At 32.3% G+C, this 5000-nt stretch overlaps 1 long non-coding RNA gene across 2 annotated transcripts; it reads right to left on the bottom strand.

The window, feature by feature from the left end:
• Positions 1 to 981: 981 nt before the first annotated feature.
• LOC127438213 (uncharacterized) lies at positions 982 to 4510 on the bottom strand. 2 transcript variants are annotated; one of them, XR_007896674.1, is made up of 5 exons: positions 3963 to 4510; positions 3449 to 3684; positions 2349 to 2386; positions 1890 to 2234; positions 982 to 1768 (listed from the first exon to the last, which is right to left on the bottom strand). It is a non-coding gene; the product is annotated as an uncharacterized LOC127438213 (long non-coding RNA). The 2 variants fall into 2 exon arrangements; XR_007896673.1 differs by having other exon boundaries at positions 982 to 1765; positions 3963 to 4507.
• Between the last annotated feature and the right edge of the window lie 490 nt (positions 4511 to 5000).

Genomic DNA, 5000 nt, shown 5'->3' with positions numbered 1-5000 from the left:
GACTCACACTGTCCATGGTCTCAGATTTCTTTTCTTTTTTTTTTACGTCAACTTACATGTTATAGGGTCTCATTTCATTTTCCATTCACACTGTGTTGTTTATGTACAATTCAGCCATTTTTATTAAAATACAATATTGATGGTGATTATTATTTTGCCTATGTTTAATGTTAGGGAAGCTAACATTAACTCTACATATTAAATTATGAGATTAATTAAACATATTTAATACCCTGTTCAGTGATATTGAATTCTGTTACTGTATGTTTGGTCAATCTCTGCTTGTCTTGGCATTACATGGCATTAAATCTGCTGTATACTGTATATTTACCTGGGACAATTAAGGCATTAATTGCTAAAACTTTGGAAATGTGCTGATCGCAAGTAATTCAATGTGTGTTTTTCCTCAAACATTTATTTACATGCATATAAAAAACTAGTAAAATGATGCCTTGGCTTATACTAGAATATTTACAGATTTGCTGTAAGATATTACACTGTTTTAATTTCACAAAGGGATGATGACAAAGTAACATTTATACTGAAGTTTTTTTTTTTTTTAAGTTTTAAATTGTAAGGTTAGAAATTATGAATGACAAATTGTGCCACGATTTAGAATCAAATAATTAACATCAATAAAATGTCTAGAATAAAAAGTTTCTGCTGCTAATGCTGCAAAAAAAAAAATAAATAAAAAAAAAAAAAAAACCTTTTTATTTTCCTGGTAACACTTTATTTTACAGTGACCTTGTTGTATATATTACATGTAATGACTATAGTAATAACAGTAAATTATGCATAATTACAAGCAACTAACCCTAAACCAAACCCTATTCCTATAGTAAGTAAATGTTGTTAATTAACATAATTCATTACTTATGTGGGTAATTACACTGCAACAAGGAAGTGTAACCTTTTTTATTTTATTTTATTTTATTTTTTTTAAATATGCACTGGAAATTAAAATGCATGAAAATTGAATTGATGGAATTAATCGTTTTATTTTTCTGTATTTATAATCAATGACATTGCTCAAAAATAGTAACAAATTTAACTATGCAAATATAATATAAATAATTTGTTAATATCTTTACATTTCTAAAGCTGTACATATGTAAACATTTTCACGTTTCGCTTTCAGTGTCTGTCCAAACGTACAAAAATTTACATGTAAATGGATTATTATGCTTTGTAATGTAATGAAATGAAATGTAATAAAAATACTCTAATAAAATACAGATACCTGTAAAAATGTACTGAAAAATAGTAGCAAAATAAAAACACGTTGTTGGTGAATACCATAGGCTGATTGTCAATAACATAAAGGAACTGCACTTTACACTGGAAACTAAACATGCCTTCAGTCGACGGACACACCTTTTCTATTCTGACGTGGTGCAAAGCTACTCCAGCCACTTTATTTTCCCCTTCTGCCTGAAATAAGATAATCAATTTAGATTCAAATACATATGATGCTCAAGTAAATGGATATGTTCATCAAAGGCACACATAAACAATACATTCCAAATAAGCAATTTGATCGATTCAGATTGACAATATATGTGTTTGTAAAACAGCTAACAGTGCATGTTTTCTAAGACAAAACAGACAGTCTGAGCTCAACCAGTCAAACCTTGACATAACTGCTTAGTTTGTTACACAGAAAAAAGGCAAAATGCTAGATAGGAAAAAACAACAAACAGTAAACACAATCCACAGTCCACAGTCTCATGGTTCCCTTTTCCTCTTGGTCCATCTGTAGGATCTGCTGGGGGAGGGGGGGGGGGGGGTCACAATGTTAGTTTGGGTTTTGTCAGTAACTACCAACTTCATTCAGAACTTAATATAATATAGTAATTCAAATATAATCTTCTACAGATTTAACACACCTTTGATGACAAGCTCTATTGTTTGAATACTCTGAAACCTCAGCGGCTCCGTGATATAACAGGTGTACTTTCCTTCATCAGTTTGATCAAGATTGTTAAGTATGAGGAAGAAGTTGCCTCTCCGATGCTCCTCCGGGAAAGTTTCAATTCTTTTCTTGTATGATGGGTCTTGTTTTGTAACATTTTCTTTGCCTTTGATTATGTCATACACAACCTTGCCATACCCGTCTCTCCAGTGTAGATCCATTTCTTGAAATCTGTTTTGAAGCTCAGTGTCATTGATAGAACATGGCAAGATAACAGAGCCTCCAATAAGACCCACAACTACTGTGACCTCAGAAGAAACTGGAAAAGAGAAAAAAAAACTTTTTAAAAAGTTTGGCATTTTACTGCCATTTTGCACGTGGCATAGTACTGCCTATATTTACATATTCATTGTTGTCTTTGTTATTTGCTCACCTTTGATAATCAGCAGAAACAGACAAATGATGCACCAACTGTACAAACATAAGACAAAATACTTTTTACACTCCTATATTTCGCAGAGTTTGAGAAAGTTCTCTCCCACCATTCACATTCAAAAAAGATACCCAACAAAGATAGCCTAAAATAAATATAGTCTTAAATAAAGCATGGGCACTAACAAGAAACCCACCATACTGAATATACGAGCCTTTACTTAGAATGTACAATTCACAGATTTAAACAGAAATGAGAAATATATAGACTATACTGTATATATATATATATATATATGTGTGTGTGTGTGTGTGTGTGTGTGAAATGGTGTTTTGTTGTAAATATCAGTAGGAAACTAAGGGCAAAAAGCAACAATTTATCAATACTTTTGACTCCCTCTGGCCTGCTGAAGCTAAAGCTAACTAGAAATAATCGAGTGAACATCCAAGCCTCGTTACAAACCGATTTAAACAAAAACTAAAAATGGTATTCCAAACTAAACCATCTTTTATTGAAAATAAGTCAATTTCATGGTCTTTGTATTGACACTATTATATTGTTATATATTATATATTCTATTCTAGCAAACATAACGCAGCTCTGTGGTTGCATAACGATCTACGAATTGCCATGTGCTACCATGTGTGTAATGTCATGAAAACATTTTCATCTGAAATGATTACTTTAAAATATATTAAATCATAACATACCTTATGTTGCCCATGATGCTTAAATTTTTCATAGATATCACCCAAATTATGAGATTTAACAATTAAAACAATTTCTCAATGGCAAGTTAATGTTAGCATAACCTGTTCACGCAAACCATAAACGGCCCATGTGACTGCAGCGTGACAACTATGTAATGATGACGATGCCCGCATGCGCAGACAATATTTTCAGCTGGCAGGAAAACATAAAATTATAATAAATAATTAATAAAATTTACTCTGCAATATATTTAGATCTACACCCCCTCCCACCCCTCTTAATAGTATGTTGTTGCTTTATTAAAAGTGCCTTAAGTGGGGGCGGTTGAAATTAAATTAAGAATTAAAATGACTAACAGTTCGTTCTAACATTACCATGTTTTTACACACCTTTGTGCCTCTGTGTAGGTCCTGTGTTAGACTGGTGAAGATGTCCCAGAAAATCTCCCCCTTCTTGAGTTGATTCTTAAGAAGAAATGTATTCTGTTTCACTTTATTCCTTATGCATTACACTCGTTTTGTAATCAGTACAGTATGTAGTCCTGCTCCTTGTCATTTTGATTTATTGTCAGTCAGGTTTGTTGTTTCAAGAATGCAGAGATTCCAGTATGCCTCTCAGTAGTAACCTGCAAGCATTAAAAAATTATGACAAGAATATTAAACGAAAATATAAAGAGAAAGAACTGAATTCACAATCTTTTCTTTATGAATTAGCCTTCAAATTGTGTTTGTTAACAGTATAAAATTAATAATGTAGCAAATTGAGATTAAGATTTTTAATTATTAACAAATACATTTTTGTTATCAGCAAAAAATTAAATAAATAAATAAATAAATGATGATGAAAATAGATTTGAAAAAATATACAGTTTGACTTAAATTGAGACACATTGAGATAACTCACTTTTTGTGACCCAGAAAGATCTGCCTCACAGTGACAATCATCTTTCTCTCTCAATCTCTGTGGAAGCTGCACCTGCTGGAGCTCTGACAGACTGTACAGGTGAGGAAACAGAGTACTGTATGCAAAGGAATAGGAGGAGCACAAAAGTCACCTGATGAAACAAACCTAAATGGCACAAAGTCAAGCAGTCATGGTCTCTTATGTATTTACTGTATATGCTTTAAATCAATTTGTAGATAATAATAATAATAATAATAATAATAATAATAAACATCTCAAAGTCATACAGAAAACTCATATGTCCACTTTGTCTACCAGCCACAATATTGTGACAACTCTCTTGCACTCTTGTGAAGGAGGAAGCGGGACTCGGCATATTCTCTTCTCAATGAATCTGTTTATTACAACAATCAACGTTGCTTTTCAGCACACACACTTAACGCACACACACACACACAAGCACGCGTTTCAAGCGTAGCACTCTCTCCCCCCTCCGGTGGTCTAGACTGCCCTTTTATCCCTCTCCAGCTCTCAATGCAAACACAAACAGCTGTTAGAGATAATTTCCCATAGGTGTCAATCCTTACCGCTCTTCCTCTTCCAGCCTTGCTCTCTTCAGATGTCGCTCGGCCACGCCCCCATCACTACATACTGTATATATACAGTGTATATATATATATATATATATATATATATATATATATATATATATATATATATATATAATTAAATGTTTTTTAATTTCTGGTTGGTAGAGGCTGTATTTTGGCAGTAGGTATCACCCAGCAATGCTTCTTAAGTTAATTTTATGTTTGTAATCCTTAAATCTTTTTCATTTTATAAATAGTCAGCAGAGATTTTTTTACTTGTGTCACATTAAGCACAAGCACTATAAGAATTAAACTTGAATCTAGTCCACCAAGAACACCACTGAAGATTAGCTGAACCGAATTGCAGATTAAGAAGAAGAACAAAGTCACCATAGAGCAAATTAAATTATATGCATTATATGTAAAAAAAAATGTATTAAATTAAATT

Source organism: Myxocyprinus asiaticus, chromosome 49 (assembly GCF_019703515.2).
Source record: "Myxocyprinus asiaticus isolate MX2 ecotype Aquarium Trade chromosome 49, UBuf_Myxa_2, whole genome shotgun sequence".
NCBI classification, from domain to species: domain Eukaryota; kingdom Metazoa; phylum Chordata; class Actinopteri; order Cypriniformes; family Catostomidae; genus Myxocyprinus; species Myxocyprinus asiaticus.
Note: the sequence above shows the minus strand (reverse complement) of the source record. Positions and strands in the feature narration are given on the sequence as shown.